The sequence below is a fragment of the Capra hircus genome, chromosome 7 (assembly GCF_001704415.2).
Source record: "Capra hircus breed San Clemente chromosome 7, ASM170441v1, whole genome shotgun sequence".
In the NCBI taxonomy this organism is placed as follows: Eukaryota; Metazoa; Chordata; class Mammalia; order Artiodactyla; family Bovidae; genus Capra; species Capra hircus.
The window spans coordinates 2,584,468-2,607,057 of record NC_030814.1 but is presented as its reverse complement, the minus strand read 5'-3'; the positions used below and the strand labels follow the sequence as shown (position 1 = coordinate 2,607,057).

At 37.7% G+C, this 22,590-nt stretch overlaps 1 protein-coding gene and 1 non-coding gene across 5 annotated transcripts in view; both read left to right on the top strand.

Moving 5' to 3' along the window:
* Positions 1-22,590, top strand: part of FER (FER tyrosine kinase) — a 465,560-nt gene that overhangs the window by 261,481 nt on the left and 181,489 nt on the right. The gene's annotated exons all lie outside the window — the stretch shown is intronic.
* Positions 20,218-20,290, top strand: TRNAW-CCA. The gene has a single exon. It is a non-coding gene; the product is annotated as a tRNA-Trp (tRNA).

The window sequence follows — 22,590 nt, the reverse complement described above, 5'->3', positions numbered from 1 at the left end:
TAGGCAGCGCTTCAGGGCTTCCCAGGCTGCTCAGACGGTGGAGAATCTGCCTGCAGTGCAGGAGGCTTGGGTTCGATCCCTGGGTCGGGAAGGTCCCCTGGCAAAGGGAACGGCAACCCGCTCCAGGATTCTTGCCTGGAGAATCCCATGGACAGAGGAGCCTGGTGAGCTGCAGTCCATGGGGTCGCAAAGAGACAGGACTGAGCAACCAACAGGCTCACTTTCACTTTCAGCGATTCTGGTGCTCTCCAAAGTATAAGCACCATCAATTTAGACGAGTGAAAAAGAGCTGTCCTGAACCTGTAAGTTCTCTTAATTACCTTATGTCTGTAACTCAGGCAGGGAGAATATGGGAGGAATTTGAAATGATGATATGTGTATTCTGCCTTTTGAAATAAGAGGAGAAATCACATTAATCAAGTAATAGGCTGAGAATTATTTGAGGTACAAGCAATGACCTCTTTAAAAAATATCCTAGTGATCAAGAATCAGTGAAGCAGAAATGCCTATTTTATGACTTTTTGGAGAAGTTGATGTTCCAAAATTGATTTTCGCAGTCTCATCAGAATTCACAAGAAAGATATCTAAAATGATATTCTGCATGAACACTGTATTTTTTTGGTCTTCTTTTTATGAGCTGTATATTCGCTGTAATTCTGAAGTGATTCTAAGACAGAAAATGATAAAGTTCATTTACTTAAATTACAATTATTAACCCTGTGTTTGGTTAATTGTAATGTGGTGAATAAAGCTAAACTGTAACAATTATTTTTTCAGAGCAGTGTCCTTTGACCTCTAGGCAAAATCAGATACCCTGCTACACATTTTAAATTTCCTCCTCAACATTTTCCATTTTATTGTAATTATACGTTTACTAGGGTGACCCTGTTTAAGCCTCATTCCCTCACCCATAAACTGGCAGTATTCTTACCCTACCGGTCCTGCTGTCTCAAATGAGATAGCACGCGTGGGAAACATGCGGCTGCCCGTGTCGTCTGCCCAGAGTTTCTGATGTAGCCGCGCTGCTGCCTTAAGCCGCAGGAGGGCGTGTGCCGCTGCGCCCTGTAGCTGTTTGATGATCAGGTGTTCGATGAATGGGCTGATGGGCTGAATGGCTCTGACTTTATGAGAGTCCATGGCAGTATGAGGCCACGCGCAGCACCAGTAACAGTGTCAGAGGTCTTTGAGCCTCGTGCTTAGCATTTCTGGTGAAGCAGTCATGGGCACAAAATTTTAAGACTGATAGCATCTCTAACCAGGATTTATAGGTAGACGATGACATAGCGCATTCTCCGTGTCTTACTGCTTTTCTGTTTCCTCAAAACCCCTATTCTTTTACTTTATTCTCTGCCTGCTTAAAACATCTTGGTGCTTTCAGTCTAAACCAAGTTGAAATCTAATGATGTTTTGAAATTGAGTTGGTTTTTGGAAGAAATCTGGACAGCCGATTCATAGTATTCTTGATATTTTCATCATATTCTTATCAGATCTACTTTATTCATAAACATGAAACATATGCAAAGCAGTAAATCAACTTTTGGCCACTCATGACAGTGGAATTTCTGATGGCGCAGTCATGGTTAGCAGTTTTATCGGCACATGGGGCAGATGAATGTTTCTAAGTCATGTGTTTCTAAGCCATCAGAGCAGAGGAAACAGTGGTGTTACTCATAGGAGACCGTCCGTAAAATTTGATTTTAGGCACTTCAGAATTTTATTTGTAGCATCGAGGTCACAGAGGAGCAAAAGAATCAGCAGAATTTAAGAACAGTCAGAAGGTAAATGGTGCTTTAAAAAATTACAAGTCCTAGATCAGGTAGAGTGTCTTACCCAGGTCCTTCTTCCAAGAAAGGAGAGAATTGTGAGACAGTTCGAGAATCTGCTCAAGGCTTGCTGGCCAGGTGCACACGCACACTTGGGTGTGCTCCCCCTTTCTCTGTCGCCTCCTCTCTTCCTCTCTCTGCTCTCTCGGTCCCTTTCATGCAGTCGGCATTATCGCTGAGCACCCTCCATGCAGCCGGTGCTGGCGTTGCGGTGGGGAGCACGAGGGACGCGGTGCCCGCTCTCTTGCAGTGTGTGCTCGCCACTACGCGATTGCTCAGGAAGATCCTCTCAGCCACCTGGTCCTGCTGGCACTTTCCTGTCTTCTCCGGTGCTTGCCTTCCTTTCTGAGTGCATCTGCAGAAGTGAAAAACTCCTAAAAGACTTCCTAGAATTCTGCACCTTACCTTTCTTATGTCTTAAACTTCTCTTTGTGGAGAATTAAAGTTAATGAAGGCAAAGATCTAGAGGCATGTGAGAAAAGGAATTGGGTATATACTCAACCAGGTTTCCGGAAACTACTCAATTAGTCAAGTTAGAAATAACTTGGTGGTTGTTGTTCACTTGCTAAGTCGGGCCTGACTCCACACCCCTATGGACTGCAGCGTGCCAGGCTTCCCTGCCCTTCACCTTTTCCTGGAGTTTGCTCAAATGCGTAGAAATTAAAAAAACGAATAAAATGTCCCACCCAAACCAGCTAATGATATACACAAGTGTATCTTTAGGGTCTAAAACTGAAAAATATTAAATGTTCATTGACAGAGAAATGGATAAGGAAGATGTGGTGTATATATGTATAATGCAATATTAATCTTCCAGAATAAAAGAATGTTATAATGCCATTTGCAACAATGTGGATGGACTTAGAGATTGTCATACTGAGTGAATAAGTCAGACAGAGAAAGACAAATATCACATGATATCCCTTGTATGTGAAAAAAAATGGTATAATTGAACTTATTTACAAAACAGAAACAGAATCACAAATGTAGAAAGCAAACTTAGGATTACCAGGAAGGATGGGATAAATTGGGAGGTTGGGACTGCCATATACACACTACTACATATGAAACAGCTCGGTAAGAAGGACCTGCCGAATGACACGGGAGCTCTACTCAATACTCTGTAATGACCTGTATGTGGAATGAGTCTTAACGAGTAGGTATATGTGTAGCTGATCCCCTTTGCTGTAGCTGAACACTAACGCAACATTGTGTATCAACTGTCCTTAGATAAAAGGTAAAAAATCAAAATAAAATTTCACTGAGGTCTACTTGCTTAACACAGCATTCACAGGTACTCAGCGTGACCCAGCCTCTAACGCACCCTGCTCATCTGTAGTCGCTGTGAGCTGTTGGCCGCATTCTCTGTTGTGCACTGTGCCTGTGTAAGCTTGCACCTCTTAATACCCACCTGTGCATTGTGCCTCCTCCCCTGCTGCTGCTCCGCACTGATGACCAGGAGTTTGTTCTTAGTGTCTGTGTGTTTCTTTCTTTTCTGTTAGGTTCAGTAGTTGGTTGTATCTTTTGGAGTCCACGTAGGAGTGATATCTTACAGCGTTTGTTTTTCTCTGTTTGATTTATTTCACAGAATCATACCCTCCAAGTCCATCCATGTTGTTGCAAACGGTGAAATTTCTTTCATTTGTTTTTTTTGTGACTGAGTAGTATTGCCTTGTGTATGTACACACATCTTCTGTATACATTTATGTGCAAATGGACACTTAGGTTGCTTCCATATCTTGAGAACTGTAAATCATGCTGCTGTGAACATCAGAGTGCGTGTGTCTTTTCGAATTACTGTTTTTCTTTCATATATATGTACTCAGGAGTGGAATTGTTGGGTCATGTGGTCATTCTGCTCTTTGTTTGTTTGTCTGCACCAGATCTGAGTTGCAGCAAGTGGGATCTCTAGCTGAGGCGTGTGGGATGTAGTTCGCTGACCAGCGCCTGGACCCAGGCTGTCTGCAGCTGCTGCACCCCCAGCAGGGTCCCTCCCTTTAATTTCCAGTTTCTGGGAACCTGCATTTTGTTTCCCACAGAGGGTGCATCAGTTGACCTTCCCATCAGTCGTGTTCCAGGGTTTCCTTTTCCCCACGTCCTTGCCAACATAGGTATTTGTGTTCTTTTGGATAACAGACATGTGACAGGTGTGAGGTGTTATCTCATCGTGGTTTTGATTTGTATTTCCCTGATGATTAGTAATGTTGAACACATTTTCAAGTGCCTCTTGCCATGTGAATGTCCTCTTTGGAAAATTATCAACTCAGGTCTTCTGCCCAATTTTTTATTTTTTATTTTTATTTTTTATGTTGAATTATATGAGCTGTTTATATATTTTGGATATTAACCCCTTGTCAGTCATATCTTTTGCAAACATTTTCTATCATAGACAGTAGGTTGACTTTTCATTTTGCTGATGGTTTTTGTTTGTATGCAAAAGCTTTTAAGTTTGAGTAAATCTGTTTTTTTTTTTTTTTGCTTTTATTTTCTTTGCTCTAGGGTACAGTTCAAAAAATATTGCTGTGATTTATGTCAAAGAGTGTTCTACCTATGTTTTTGTCTAGGAGTTTTATGTTTTTCAGTCTTCTTACATATAGGTGTTTAATCTATTTTGAGTTAATTATTGTACATGGTATTAGACAATGTTCTAATTTCATTCTTTTCCCTGTAGCTATCCAATTTTCCCAGCACCACTTATTGAAGAAACTGAATTTTCCCTGTTGTATATTATCCCCTCCTTTGTCATAGATTACTTGACTTAGAGTGTCTTGGTTTATTTCTGGGCTCTCTATCCTGTTCATTGATCTGTGTGTGTGTGTTTGTGCCAGTCCTGTATTGTTTGGACGGCGCTGTATTGCTTTGGTGACTGCAGCTTTGTAGTAGTCTGAAGCCAAGGAGCATGAGCCTTCCAGCTCTGTTCTTTTTCTTTTTTAAGGATTGTTTTGGCAGTTGGGTTTTTTGAGTTTTCAAATACATTTTAAAATTATTTGTTCTAGTTCTGTGAAAAATACCATTTACAGATTCCAGTGATAAGGATTGTTTTTGAATCTGTAAATTGCCTTTGGTCATTATAGCAATATTAATAGTTCCAGTCCAAGAACAGAGTATATCTTTCCACCAGTCCTTCAGTTTCTTTCATCAGTGTCTTCAGTTCAGTTCAGTTCAGTCGCTCAGTCGTGTCCGACTCTTTGTGATCCCATGAATCGCAGCACGCCAGGCCTCCCTGTCCATTACCATCTCCTGGAGTTCACCCAAACTCAAGTCCATGGAGTCGGTGATGCCATCCAGCCATCTCATCCTCTGTCGTCCCCTTCTCCTCCTGCCCCCAATCCCTCGCAGCCTCAGAGTCTTTTCCAATGAGTCAACACTTCGTATGAGGTGGCCAAAGTACTGGAGTTTCAGCTTTAGCATCATTCCTTTCAAAGAACACCCAGGGCTGATCTCCTTTAGAATGGACTGGTTGGATCTCCTTGCAGTCCAAGGGACTCTCAAGAGTCTTAAAAAGTATAAAATTTGAATGAAGGATTAGCTAAGCATATTTGAAAATATAGAAAAAAATCTTGGAGATGAAATTGTTCTTAAATGAAGACTTTATGCTGTACAGTGAATAAATGCCAGTCAGTTATTTATCTACATTCTTCATAGTTAGATTTCATTGAGTATTATGCTCATGTCTTTTCTTACACAGATATAACCAGTTACTCTTTATGTAAAATTATATGGGAAAATATGGTAAAGAATGTGTCTAAAATCAGTTGGAAAGGGGATTTTCTCTCAATCAATGGCAGTGTGATAGACTAGTTTAGTAAAGCAACAAGTTAGACACTGCTTGTTACAATATTATATATTTAGAATTAGTTAGAATTACCTATAGGCCTTCCCAGGTAGTGCCAATGATAAAGAACCTGCCTGCCAATGCAGGAGACGCAAGAGACAGGCGTTCAGTTCCTGCCTTGGGAAGATCATCCGGAGAAGGAAAGGGCAATCCACTCCAGTATTATAGCCTGGGAAATTCCATGGACAGAGGAGCCTGGTGGGCTACTGTCCATGGGGTCGCAAAGAGTCAGACAAGACTGAGCATGCACATGCAGGCAGAATCACGTATAAAAATTAAATCATAATAAAAGAGAAAGTAGAATTTAATATTTATAACCTTCTAGAGATGGAGATGAAATCTTCAAAGGTTAGAAAACATATAGAAAATTAATAAGGATAATGTGACCAATTTTGATTATCTAACAATATACTAATCTTAAATTTTAAAAGAAAAAAAGTCTATAATATAAAGAACAAATCACAAGCTTAACTAAACTGCATGTGTGTGTTTTTCTTTACTTGGTCAGATTAGGATTTTTACATTTTTTTTCATTCCTATATACGACTATTTCTTTCACTGTGATGATTAGTATAAGCCTTTGAAAAATGCTCAAGAAAAAATTATGTAAATATAATTATTATACTAGTAGTATTTCCATTATTGTATGTGGGATAAGCATGGGAATACAAAACTATTAATATGAAGGAGTTTAATATGATATAGGGAGACGTTTGGGTTTCTCTGGTGGCACTAGCAGTGTCTGTCAGTGAGGAAGACATAAGAGAAGCTGGCTCGATCCCCGGATCAGGAAGACCCCCTGGAGAAGGGAATGGCACCCCACTCCAGTATTCCTCCCGGAGAATCCCATGGACGGTGGAGCCTGGTGAGCTGTAGTCCCTGGGGTCGCACAGAGTCGGACACGACTGAAGTGACTTAGCATGCACACGACAGGTAGACATTTAATACATTTCTGTTCGTTTCAATAAGACCATTTGCACTCTATTCACCAATGTTTGTTTCAGTTATTCGCAAACACTCATATTGTCCTTGTAGTCAGCCTAGGACAGGATATAAATTGTAATAAGTTTGTATTCTTAAAGTGCCTTGTACTTGCTAAGGGTTCAATACATGTTTCTTTTAAGAATTCATTAGAGAATTTGGGCCACACCACAGATACAATCCATTTAATTTTTTTCTACTGAAAACATACAAAGTAAGCTGCTTCTTAACAGTAATCTATGTCAGTAAAAGCCAAAAAATATTTTTTTAAAAAAATTAGCCAAGTCATGAAATAAAACATTGATGAATCTGAAACACACTAATACCTATAAGATTCTTTTTGTGGTTAGTCAAGTCAAGCAATATTAGAAGAAAAGCTTATGATTTTACTAGCCTACTTTAACCTGGTACTTCTCATTTATATTCCACTTGTGTCGATAAATATTGTAATCATAATGTAAAAAGCATGGTTGATAAATGATTGGTAAAGTTTCAAAATGCCAGAATTAAATTCTGTAAAAAGTGCTATGAATGGCATCTTGATTTATATGTAGTAATGTATTTCAACTTAGAAGATCATGGTGATGCTTGTTACGGTATTAGGGGACGCATGTATGTACGTGTAGGCACCTGCATCCTACCTGTCCACTTACAGTTAGAGAAACAAAAAGGGCTGGAGATTTGCAAAAATATTGCAAATGAAGAGAGAATGAAAGAAATGGAGGCAAGGATAACAGAAAGTAAGTCAATACTGTATGAGTGTTTTAGAGGTGTCAGTATTTTTGGTGTTTGAAAGAGACAACGTGGGTACTAGTGTCAGTAGAGCCATGGAAAGTACGTCTTTATCAGGCCGGAAATAAGGGAGAAAATGATGAGAGTCATTACTCAGTGAAGTGGAGAGCTGAGTCACTTTCTTTAGTCTCTGTGAAATAAAGCTTAAATAAAACCGGGCAGTACAGAAACCCTTTATCCAAGTATACTGCAGAACTGCTCATTTCAGACAGACATTCATGATTTGGCGTACTGATAAGTACTGAAATACTCTCAGTGTGCTGCTCTTAACATTAAAATATGTGCCAAACTTACGTGGCATGAGATAAAGCTTTTTGAAAATGTATTCACACATGCACAGGTATATACATATATATTGAAGGAGTTGATTGGATTATTGAATAGTTTAATTGTTATAGTAACTAGCAAGGTAAATGAAAAAAGTATAGGCATATTTTTTAATCTTCAGTGATTATAAAGAATGAGTTATGTTTCCTACAAAACGAAAAACTCAAATTGATGAAAAATTATTGATTTTGTTATCTATATGTGACTATAAAGTTTAATAAAAAGATATAGATTTAATCTAAATAAAACACTTTTCAAATAGATGGACCAACTTTGATATCTTATTTTTTAAGAGATATATATGGTTTTTAGGATTGTCATTTATACCACATTTTTGCAAAATTTGTCACCTCAAACAGATGAACAGTTTTTTTGTACCTCGAGATCTCCTCCTTTACTCATTTTTATTCAATATTTTTATTAAGTGCTGATTTCTCTCTCTTTTTTTTTTAGCACTTGCTGTTTTACTGAGGAAAAGCTCTCTTTAAGCAGTTTCAAGCCCTCAAGCTATATGGCTGAGCTACATTAAATCATCTCAAAGTTTTCTCTTCCTTTGGCTCGTCTAGTTCTTTTTCCCCACCGTATATCTCAAATTTGAGATGAGGATGTTCTTCTGATATTGAATAGTTGAATGATATATATTGTCCTGCCAGTTCATCCTTATCTGTCTTTGTATTGAAAGCTTAATGGCAAACTTGAGGCCAGGTTTGAAGGTGAATGAAAGGATAGGAACTTTGAGCTTGTATTTAACATTTAATCATCATTCTGTGCCTTCTGCATGCTGGGGATGCTTGATGAATGTTGATAAATAGTGATAACAAATAAGATGAATAAGATGAATTGAGGTAAAGCCATGCCCAGAAAGAGGCTTACAGGTCTGCAGCAGGTGCCAGATCCCTTAAGAAGCAGAATCTAGTCTCTGTAAATAAAGAGCACCAGAGTTAGTGAAAGGTCCCCTGGCCATAGAGGCAGGGTTTCTCTCTCTTTCTCTCTTTTTTTTTTTTTTGTACCTTTTCCTGCTAACACATTTCCTCTGTGAATTCCCGTGTGGGTCCACGTCAGGGCACACACACACACAATTAACCAGGAAACGCATCCTCGCTCTGAGTTTTTATGTTTTGCGTCTCTTCCCAGTCTGCCTGCCACTGGGACCTTTTCAGTCCTCAGATAACTGGTTTACGTATTTGGTCCAGAGTTTTTGTTGTAAGCGGTGGGAGGAATATATGGTAGTGAGATTGCTTCATCTTATTTGTTATCGGAAGTCTCTACTGAGATTGCTTTTTAATTGATATATATACATTTTTTTTTGAAAAAGATTCTAGAGAATTCTTTGTAGGTTCCTTTTTTATTAGTTTGGTAATATGAATCATTTCAAACATGAAAAACTACAGAGAATAAAATAGTATGTACCCATATCCAAACTCATTTAAAATTTTTTCTGACATTTTACCGTACTTAATTTTTAAGAAGAATTAAAACAACATGGATAAACGTGAAGCCCTCCTTGATTCTGATACTTTTTTAGTCTCCTTGCTCCCTCCTTAATCTGTCTTCCTTATGTTTTTATCTATAATTACTCTGTGCTTTTTGTACTCGCCAAGCACAGTGGCTTTTTGTTTTGTATTTGTTGTATGTTTTTCAGTATTTATAAAGTTGTATCATTCTGCGACTTGTTTTCTATACTAAACATTTTAAAAAGTTATATTTGCCCATATTAATACTGTTACTGTTTAGTCACGAAGCCATGTCCAGCTCTTTTGTGACCCCATGCACCGTAGCGTGCCAGGCTCCTCTGTCCATGAGGTTTCACAGGCAGGAATGCTGAAGTGGGTTGCCGTCTCCTTCTCCACGTGGTCTTCCCGACCCAGGGATCGAATCCACGCTTCCTGCACTGGCAGGTGGGCTCTCCACCTCTAAGCCACCTGGGAAGCCCGTTAATACTCTAGCTCAGGTTTATTTATTTTAACTGGCTTTAATTTTTAAATTATTTCAAAATTTTAGGGATATAACACAATTCATATACTTTCTTGTTAATAAATATTCTATTTTTTAAAATTTGTTTTTAGTTATCACTGACACAAATAATGAATAAAGAACATCCTTTATGTAGATGTGAGGTATTATTCAGTTCAGTTCAGTTCAGTCACTCACTCGTGTCTGGCTCTTTGTGACCCCCATGGACCACAGCATGCCAGGCCTCCCTGTTCATCACCAACTCCCAGAGTTTACCCAAACTCATGTCCATTGAGTCGGTGATGCCATCCAACCATCTCATCTTCTGTTGTCCCCTTCTCCTCCTGCCTTCAATCTTTCCCAGCATGAGGGTCTTTTCAAATGAGTCTGTTCTTCTCATGAGGTGGCCAAAGTATTGGAGTTTCAGCTTCAGCATCAGTCCTTCCAATGAATGTTCAGGACTGATCTGCTTTAGGATGGACTGGTTGGATCTCCTTGCAGTCCAAGGGACTCTCAGGAGTCTTCTCCAACACCACAGTTCAAAAGCATCTAATTTTCTTCTCTTATTATTTATACCTAAAAAGTGGAGTAGCAAGGTGAAAAGGTATGCAAGTCTCTAATTTTGTTTCATGTTGCTGGATTGCTTCCTGATGTGTTTGCACCAGTTTATACTCCAATCAGTAGAGTAACATGTTGTAATGTCCCTGCATCTCTACCATGCTTATTGCTTTTGGTAGATATATCCTGATAGATAGATATATCCTGATAGATATATCCTGATAGATAGATATATCCTGATAGATATATCCTGATAGACATATCCTGATAGATAGATATATCCTGACAGACATATCCTGATAGATAGATATATCCTGATAGATATAGATATATCCTGATAGATATATCCTGACAGATGTATCCTGATAGATATATCCTGATAGATATATCCTGACAGATGTATCCTGACAGATATATCCTGATAGATATATCCTGACAGATATATCCTGATGGATGTATCCTGATAGATATATCCTGATAGATATGTCCTGACAGATATATCCTGACAGATGTGTCCTGATAGATAGATATATCCTGATAGATATAGATATATCCTGACAGATGTATCCTGACAGATGTATCCTGACAGATGTATCCTGACAGATATATCCTGATAGATATATCCTGACAGATATATCCTGATAGATGTATCCTGATAGATATATCCTGATAGTATGTCCTGACAGATATATCCTGACAGATGTGTCCTGACAGGTGTATCCTGATAGATATATCCTGATAGATAGATATATCCTGATAGATATATCCTGATAGATATATCCTGATAGACATATCCTGATAGATAGATATATCCCGATAGATATATCCTGACAGATGTGTCCTGATAGGTGTATCCTGACAGATATATCCTGACGGATATATCCTGACAGATGATATATCCTGACAGATGATATATCCTGACAGATATATCCTGACAGATGTGTCCTGATAGGTGTATCCTGACAGATAAATCCTGACAGATGTGTCCTGATAGGTGTATCCTGATAGGTATATCCTGATAGATAGATATATCCTGATAGATATATCCTGATAGATAGATATATCCTGACAGATGTGTCCTGATAGATAGATATATCCTGACAGATGTGTCCTGATAGGTGTATCCTGACAGATATATCCTGACAGATGTGTCCTGATAGGTGTATCCTGATAGATATATCCTCATAGATAGATATATCCTGATAGATATATCCTGATAGATAGATATATCCTGACAGATGTGTCCTGATAGGTGTATCCTGATAGATATATCCTGATAGATAGATATATCCTGATAGATATATCCTGATAGATAGATATATCCTGACAGATGTGTCCTGATAGATATATCCTGATGATCAGGATATATCCTGATAGATAGATAGATATATCCTGATAGATAGATATATCCTGATATAGATATATCCTGATAGATATATCCTGCTGACAGATGTGTCCTGATAGATCCTGATAGATAGATAGATATATCCTGATAGATAGATATATCCTGATATAGATATATCCTGATAGATATATCCTGATATAGATATATCCTGATAGATAGATAGATATATCCTGATAGATATATCCTGATATAGATATATCCTGATAGATATATCCTGCTGACAGATGTGTCCTGATAGATATATCCTGATATAGATATATCCTGATAGATAGATAGATATATCCTGATATAGATATATCCTGATAGATATATCCTGAGATAGATATATCCTGACAGATGTGTCCTGATAGATAGATATATCCTGATAGATAGATATATCCTGACAGATGTGTCCTGATAGATAGATATATCCTGATAGATAGATATATCCTGACAGATGTGTCCTGATATATCCTGATATAGATATATCCTGATAGATATATCCTGAGATAGATATATCCTGACAGATGTGTCCTGATAGATAGATATATCCTGATAGATAGATATATCCTGACAGATGTGTCCTGATAGATAGATATATCCTGATAGATAGATATATCCTGACAGATGTGTCCTGATAGATAGATATATCCTGATAGATAGATATATCCTGACAGATGTGTCCTGATAGATATATCCTGATAGATAGATAAATCCTGATAGATAGATATATCCTGATATAGATATATCCTGATAGATAGATAGATATATCCTGATAGATAGATATATCCTGATATAGATATATCCTGATAGATATATCCTGATATAGATATATCCTGATAGATAGATAGATATATCCTGATAGATAGATATATCCTGATAGATAGATATATCCTGATATAGATATATCCTGATAGATAGATAGATAGATAGATATATCCTGATAGATAGATATATCATGATATAGATATATCCTGATAGATATATCCTGATATAGATATATCCTGATAGATAGATAGATATATCCTGATAGATAGATAAATCCTGATAGATAGATATATCCTGATATAGATATATCCTGATAGATAGATAGATATATCCTGATAGATAGATATATCCTGATATAGATATATCCTGATAGATATATCCTGATATAGATATATCCTGATAGATAGATAGATATATCCTGATAGATAGATATATCCTGATAGATAGATATATCCTGATATAGATATATCCTGATAGATAGATAGATAGATAGATATATCCTGATATAGATATATCCTGATAGATATATCCTGATATAGATATATCCTGATAGATAGATAGATATATCCTGATAGATAGATAAATCCTGATAGATAGATATATCCTGATATAGATATATCCTGATAGATAGATATATATCCTGATAGATAGATATATCCTGATATAGATATATCCTGATAGATATATCCTGATATAGATATATCCTGATATAGATATATCCTGATAGATAGATATATCCTGATAGATAGATATATCCTGATAGATAGATATATCCTGATATAGATATATCCTGATAGATAGATAGATAGATAGATATATCCTGATATAGATATATCCTGATAGATATATCCTGATATAGATATATCCTGATAGATAGATAGATATATCCTGATAGATAGATAAATCCTGATAGATAGATATATCCTGATATAGATATATCCTGATAGATAGATAGATATATCCTGATAGATAGATATATCCTGATATAGATATATCCTGATAGATAGATAGATATATCCTGATAGATAGATATATCCTGATATAGATATATCCTGATAGATAGATAGATATATCCTGATAGATAGATATATCCTGATAGATAGATATATCCTGATAGATATATCTTGATATAGATATATCCTGATAGATATATCCTGATAGATAGATAGATATATCCTGATAGATATATCCTGATATAGATATATCCTGATATAGATATATCCTGATAGATAGATAGATATATCCTGATAGATATATATCCTGATAGATATATCCTGATATAGATATATCCTGATAGATATATCCTGATAGATATATATCCTGATAGATATATCCTGACAGATATATCCTGATAGATAGATATATCCTGATAGATATATCCTGACAGATATAGATATATCCTGATATATAGATATATCCTGATAGATATATCCTGACAGATATATCCTGATAGATAGATATATCCTGATAGATATATCCTGACAGATATAGATATATCCTGATAGATATATCCTGACAGATATAGATATATCCTGATATATAGATATATCCTGATAGATATATCCTGATAGATATATCCTGACAGATATAGATATATATATCCTGATATAGATATATCCTGATATATAGATATATCCTGATAGATATATCCTGACAGATATATCCTGATAGATAGATATATCCTGATAGATATATCCTGACAGATATATCCTGATAGATAGATATATCCTGATAGATAGATATATCCTGATATATAGATATATCCTGATAGATATATCCTGACAGATATATCCTGATAGATAGATATATCCTGATAGATATATCCTGACAGATATATCCTGATAGATAGATATATCCTGATAGATATATCCTGATATAGATATATCCTGATAGATAGATATATCCTGATATAGATATATCCTGATAGATAGATAGATCCTGATAGATATATCCTCACCTGATAGATAGATATATCCTGATATAGATATATCCTGATAGATAGATAGATCCTGATAGATAGATCCTGACAGATATATCCTGATAGATAGATATATCCTGACAGATAGATATATCCTGATAGATATATCCTCACCTGATAGATAGATATATCCTGATATAGATATATCCTGATATAGATATATATCAGGATATATCCTGATAGATAGATATATCCTGATAGATAATATATCCTGACAGATATATCCTGACAGATGTGTCCTGATAGGTGTATCCTGATAGATAGATATATCCTGATAGATATGTCCTGACAGATATATCCTGACAGATGTGTCCTGATAGGTGTATCCTGATAGATATATCCTGATAGATATATCCTGATAGATAGATATATCCTGATAGATATATCCTGATAGATAGGTGTATCCTGATAGATATATCCTGATAGATAGGTGTATCCTGATAGATATATCCTGATAGATAGATATATCCTGACAGATAGATATATCCTGATAGATATATATTCACCTGATAGATAGATATATCCTGACAGATATATCCTGACAGATATATCCTGATAGATAGATATATCCTGACAGATGTGTCCTGATAGGTGTATCCTGATAGATATATCCTGATAGATAGATATATCCTGATAAATATATCCTGATAGATAGGTGTATCCTGATAGATATATCCTGATAGATAGATATATCCTGATAGATATATCCTGACCTGATAGATAGATATATCCTGACAGATATATCCTGATATAGATATATCCTGATAGATAGATATATCCTGATAGATATATCCTGATATAGATATATCCTGATAGATAGATATATCCTGATAGATATATCCTGATATAGATATATCCTGATAGATAGATATATCCTGATAGATATATCCTGACAGATATATCCTGATAGATAGATATATCCTGATAGATATATCCTGACATAGATATATCCTGATAGATAGATATATCCTGATAGATATATCCTGACAGATATATCCTGATAGATAGATATATCCTGACAGATATATCCTGACAGATATATCCTGATAGATAGATATATCCTGACAGATATATCCTGATAGATAGATATGTCCTGATAGATATGTCCTGACAGATGTATCCTGACAGATGTATCCTGATAGATATGTCCTGATAATATATCCTGACAGATATGATATATCCTGACAGATGTATCGTGACAGATATGTCGTGATAGATGTATCCTGATAGATGTATCCTGATAGATGTATCTGATAGATGTTGTATCCTGACAGATATGTCGTGATAGATGTATCCTGATAGATGTATCCTGATAGATGTATTCTGATAGATATATTTTGCTGTTCTCTGGGAGTTGGTGATGGACCAGGAAGGCTGGCTTGCTGCAGTCCATGGGATCTCAAAGAGTTGGACATGGCTCAGTGACTGAACTCATTCTGATAGACATAATTTTAATAATATCCCACCATCACTAGAGAGATTGAAAATCTTTTTCTATGTATATTGTCTGTTCTTGTTTCCACTTTTGTGAATTGTATATTTGCTGTTTCAAGCTGAGAGCCTGGATCTATTTTTAGTTCTTTTCACTAAGGAGAAGGAAGTAACTTTAGTATAACCATCTAATTCCAGACACATAACACAGAAATATAGCAGGCGTAGCACTAACTCCACTTACTGCTTTGTGTCTGTGTACGTTAAAAGTATTTATTTTGTTTCTGAGTCCAGCACAGCCTTTTTGACTATTTTTATATTTTACCTGTCATGTGTGTGTGTTTGAGGCAGGGGTCATGTTTTAAAGTATGAATTCAGTGTTTCATATTGACCCTTTTTACTTTCATGAAAGTGGTGAATAAACTGTATAAGTTGACATCTTATCTAAATTGGCTTGAGATGAAAACACAAGCATAAGATCAATCAATGTAAATTAAAATATAATACTTCTGTGTATCAAAAAGCATCATAATAGAATTGAAAACTCATTTGAAACAGATATGAGCAAGAATTCATTTATTTAACATATAGAGACCGTTTATTCTAAGAAGAGCACATTCTCCCTCTAGTAGAAGAACAGTCCACACACACTCATGCAAGAAACTGAAGGCGTGAAAAATGTCTAACCCGGGCACTTAAAGAAATGTGTGTTAAGAAACAGTTCCCTCTATCTTTGCCTAGGAAATTGACCAATAATAGAAAATAAAAGGTGTCGTAGCTAATGAATGTACGAGGAAATAAACACTCATTCTCTGCTGATGAAAATGTAAATTGTGCTTTTTTAGATGACATTTGGACATTCTGTATCTAATGCTGTGCTGCGCAGTACTACACAGCCAGTAGCCACATTGGCTATTTAAGGCAAATATTTATTTCTTCAGTCTAACTCACCACATTTCAAGTGCTTAATAGACTTACAACTTGTTGATGTTTAGTCGATCAGTCATGTCCAAGTCTTGCAACCCCATGGACTTCGTCCACCAGACTTCCCTGTCCATGGGGTTTCCTAGGCAAGAATACTAGAGCGGGTACCATTTCCTTCTCCCAGGGATCTCCCTGAACCAGGGTCGAACTGGTGTCTGCTACCTTGGCAGGCGGCTTCTTTACCAGTAAGCCACCAGGGAAGTTCAGATATACAGCGAGTGGCTTCATGTTGCACACAGCAGACACAGAATTTCCATAATCACAGGATGTTTTACTGGATGTCACTTATCATTACTTTCAAAATATTCACATCCTTTTAACCCAATAGCCCTACTCCTACTTCTAGGGATGTAGTCTAAAGAATTATTAGAAGTTTAAGGATCATCATCAAAGCACTGGAAAACAGCAGTGAAATTTTGGAACTACTTCAGATGTCTGAAAAAAGGAACCAATAAATGATGATAAAGTCATGCATGAGGACATTACAAAGCCTATCACACTATGGTTTTGCATTTGGTGAATGTCCTGGAAGTGTGCTCATAACACTGCTAACTGAGCAAGCAGGCAGCAGACGTGGCTCGTAGCGATAGCACGGCGGCGCTGCGGGTTTTTGGTGCTATTTTCTACCAGACGCATAAGCCCACTCATCTATTGCTGTCATCATTACAGAACTTAAAAAGTCAAAAGTACATTGGTTTGGGATATGTCTGGTTTTGAGCCTTATGAAGCGGTTGGTAATTGTAGTCATTTTAGGTCGTTAGTTTCATTTGAAATTTAGTGTTAGTTGGTATATTTATATGTTTAAGTATCACACTGTGTATGTGTAGGTGGTATATCTTTGTAAAGAGAGTAAAAAATTGTAATTTTAAGTTTCTTCTTTTTTTCTATGTTTTATTTTTTAATATAAATTTATTTATTTTAATTGAAGGCTAATTACTTTACAATATTTTATTGGTTTTGCCATACATCAACATGAATCTGCCATGGGTGTTCACGTGTCTCCCATCCTGAACCCCCCTCCCACCTGCCTCCTCATGCCATCCCTCTGGGTCATCCCAGTGCACCAGCCCTGAGCATCCTATATCGAACCTGGACTGGTGATTCGTTTCACATATGATAATATACATGTTTCAATGCCATTCTCCCAAATCATCCCACCCTCGCCCTCTCCCACAGAGTCCAAGAGACTGTTCTATACATCTGTGTCTCTTTTGCTGTCTCGCATACAAGGTTATCGTTACCATCTTTCTAAATTCCATATATATGCATTAGTATACTGTATTGGTGTTTTTCTTTCTGGCTTCACTCTGTATAATAGGCTCCAGTTTCACCCACCTCATTAGTACTGATTCAAATGTATTCTTTTTAATGGCTGAGTAATACTCTATTGCATTCTTCTTGAATAAATCTACTTTTATATTATTTTCTAATAATTATATAGCCTAAATAAGGTGATTGTTATGTTTTATATGGTGGCAAAATCTCATCTACCTCATCTTACTTATTAAGATTATTAAAGCAGTGTATTAATTCTGAGAGTAACTTTGTGGAGAAAAAACTTTGGTAAAAATTTGTTTTCAGTTATTTGTTTTAAAAGTTTACAAGTTAGGTACTGAATAAAATTAAAATACTATGGAATCTATCCTTTGTATATTCTGATGTGCTAAGCAGATGTCATTATTATTGGAAAAGGTATAGTTACCCGTTTTGTTTTCTATAATAGGTTATTTGGAAAATTGAGAAATGAAATTTAATTTATCTTTATTTAGCATTTAAAAGGTGGTTTTAGTTACATGGTCTACTGCTGTTCGTTCAGTGGAGTTGTGAAGTAACACTTCACATTCTAAACTGCTTGAGCTGTTACTGGCATTGTATTAGTCTAGTAACCCCGCTGTTTCCATCCAGAACAGTAAGAGACAGCAGTCTTTGCAGTGTCATTTCATCTTGCAAAGGCCCTTTCCATTGCTTTAATGATTCCTATGGACAGATACTTTATAAACAGAGAAATTAATCCTTTTTAGTATGCATTCTCATGATTTAGACAAATGCGTAGATGCCTTCACCCACGGTCAAATTCCAACACCCTCCAGAATTCTCCTGTGTTCTTTTCTCGTCAACCTAGCCCTATAAAATTTATTAAGAATATCATATGAAAGAAGCCATACAGTGTATATCCTTCTAAGTTTGACCTTCACTGAGCAAAGGGCGACTGCGCTTCATCCATATTGTCACACAGACCAGAAGTTTCCTCCTCTTTGTAACTGAGCAGCAGTCTGTTCTGTGGCTATACCACAGTCTGTTTTTCCATTCTTCAGTTGAAAGGTATTTCCAGTATTTTGATTATTATTAACCTAATTGCTGTAAGCATTCATATTCAGGTTTTTGTGTGAACATAAGTTTTCATTTCTCGAGTATATGCCTGTGAATGGGACCGGTGGTTTTTCTGATAAATGTATGTTTATAAGAAGCTGCCAAACTGTTTTCCAAAATGACTGCCATTTTGCATTCCCATTAATGGTACTGGAGAATTTTGGTCATTCTTCCTTCTTGTCAGTACTTGGTTTCATCACTTAAAAATATTAAGTATTATTTTTGGTCAGTCTCATAGGTATATAGTTATCTTATTGTGTTGTTAATTTGCATGTCCTTAACTGGCTCAGTGGTAATGAATCTGCCTGCAATGCAGGAGACTTTGGTTCTGTCCCTGGATCAGGAAGATCCCCTGGAGGAGGGCATGGCAACCTACTCCAATACTCTTGTCTGGAGAATCCCAGGGACAGAGGAGCCGGGCAGGCTACATACAGCCCATGGGGTCATACAGAGTTGGACATGACTCAGCAACTAAACAATAACAACAACAATAATGATGTCAAGTGTGATTTTAAGTGCTTATCTGTGGTCCTTGTGTCTTTGGTGGGAATTGACAGCCACGTAATGTAGAAACCCATGTATTAAAATGATAATCCTGCACGCGTGGAGGCAATAAAGTGTGCTCCTCTTTAACGTTATATTACTGTGTTTACTCATACCTGGGATGGAGTGAAAATACCATCTTATTACTTATTTAAACAGCAACATAGTAATTCTTCTCCCTAACCACAGCTGCCCTCACAGATGTTGGCCGCTGGGTTGCTTGTCAGTATGTCAGCTGTTACCCTTGACATAACAGTTCCCCTGTTGAATTGTTTCTTCTCCCCATTCCCCACGGCTGTTTCCAGACTTAACTGTTTTTCTCATGCGCTTGAAAGAGTTTCTGCTCCTTCAGTCTTAGCAAGTGATCCTGCTTGCTTCTTTTTTCCTAAGAGCCTGGGTAAGAAAATCCTGCACACTCTACCAAGGATTATTTTCAGCCATCCTAACCTGGCTTGCTCTCTTACTCCAGCTGTTATCCGTTCACCTGGGTTCCCTGGTGGCTCAGAGGTTAAAGTGTCTGCCTCCAATGCAGGAGACCCAGGTTCGATCCCTGGGTCAGGAAGATCCCCTGGAGAAGGAAGTGGTAACCCACTCCAGTATTCTTGCCTGGAGAATCCCATGGACGGAGAGGCCTGGTGGGCTACAGTCGATGGGGTCACAAAGAGTCGGACACGACTGGGCGACTTCACTTTCACTTATCAGTTCACCTAGCTTTTTTCTTTTCACTTTCCTCTGGTTAACTCAGTTGTTCTGGACTGTATGTTCGTGCCTCCCCTCCCGCAGTTCACACATTGAGACCCTGTCACCCCATGTGGAGGACATTAGGAGGTGAGGGTCTCTGCGGGGGAGGGAGGGTTAGATGAAGTCATAAGGGTGGAGCCTCCATGATGGGCCCAGTGTCTTTGTAAAGAGAGGAGCCGGGAGAAGAGGTTTGTCTGCAAACCAGCAGGGGTGTTCTGTACCTGCTGTACCTGCTGGTGCCTCGATCTTCTAACTTCTCAGCCTCCGGAAACGGTGAAAAAGAAGTAGCTGTTTGCTGTTTAAACCACCTGGTCTATGGCATTTGGTTAGAGCAGCCTGAACTAAGATACAGCTCACCTTCGTCCCAAGTCTTTGTACCTCCCTTGGGCCTTTGATACATTGGTTTTCTCTATTTAAAAAAGAAAACTAAAAACAAAGCATTTTTCATTTCCCTTGCAGCTGCGTCCTTACCTTAAACCATCGTGGACAATAGCTTCCATTCAACTAGGCTTGCCCTTCAGTCTTATAAAATAGCTCCTGTCTTTCTTATAAAGTAACTTACAAGAGTAATCCAATTTTCCGTCAGTCTTGCTCCCCAGCTGCTCATTTGGAATCTTCTGAGAAACCCTTCTACCCTCTCCACCTGACTGACACTGAACTCTCAAGTATCTGAGATGAGTTCTCTTCACTTGCTTCAGTGACCTCCTCTTAGCCCCCAGCCTGTTTAAAAATCTCTGCTACTTGGTGAAAAGTCTGTCTCTTAGTAGGAACTGTCTTCTGCCTTTGCTTTTTGCTTCTTCCCGGATGCAGCCCTCTGTTGGCTCTCAATTCCAGTTAATTATGTAAAACACTATCCCCAAACTTGGTATCTTAAAATCATGTTTTGTTATTTCTCATGATTCTGGACAGTCCTGCTAGTTTAAGCTGGGCGCACTCGTTTGCGCTCAGCTGACAAGGTAAGGGCTGGGCCCAGCTGACGGCTTCAGTGACTGGTCTTTAATGCCAGGCTTCTTCCTATAATATCATCACGATCTTGGCATACTGTTTGAAGATAGTAAAAACAAAACTTCAAGGCTTCCTGAGGTCTAGACTTTGTAATTTGCCCAGAACCGCTTCTGTCACAATCTGTTGTTCTAAGTAAGTAATAGAGCAGGCCAGGATTCAAGGTGAGGAAGAGACTCCATGTCTGGAGGGGAGGAAAAGTAGTTACTCTTCAAAACGGCATATGTATACGTGTGTGTGGATATGAAGCAGTCTTCTACGGTTCTTGACTCTTGGAACTTGCTGTTTTCTCCTTAACTCTCCTTCTCTTTTCCTCTTGAGATGTTCTGTGCTGCTGCTCTCTTACAAGTCTTGTGAGCTTTTGACCAGTAGTTGGAATTGTCTCCAAGGAGGAACACCTGAATTTGGGTGTCCCAGATTAAAACGGTACAAAAGAGAATTCATTATCTTCACTCCTGATCCTATGCTTTTGTCTCTTTTCCTGATTTTATGTCCTAACTGTGACCCATGGAGTTACCATCTGTGCAGATAAGCATTCTGGGTTTGGGGACTGTCTCCCCTTATCTCCCAAACAGAGCTGCTCATGTAGTTCTGCTGACTGTAAGTTTAAACAGCTGATTACTTATAACAAACTGTTATTAAGATTCACATATTAAGAGAATATAAACTATTCCCTTTCAGTTCAGTTCAGTTCAGTTGCTCCGTCGTGTCCGACTTTTTGCAACCCCATGAATCACAGCACGCCAGGCCTCCCTGTCCATCACCATCTCCCAGAGTTCACTTAGACTCACATCCATTGAGTTGGTGATGCCATCCAGCCATCTCATCCTCTGTCGTCCCCTTCTCCTCCTGCCCTCAATCCCTCCCAGCATCATAGTCTTTTCCAATGAGTCAACTCTTTGCATGAGGTGGCCAAAGTACTGGAGTTTCAGCTTTAGCATCATTCCTTCCAAAGAAATCCCAGGGCTGATCTCCTTTAGGGTTGGATCTCCTTGGACTCTCAAGAGTCTTCTCCAACACCACAGTTCAAAAGCATCAATTCTTCGGCCCTCAGCTTTCTTCTCAGTCCAGCTCTCACATCCATACATGACCACAGGAAAAACCATAGCCTTGACTAGAC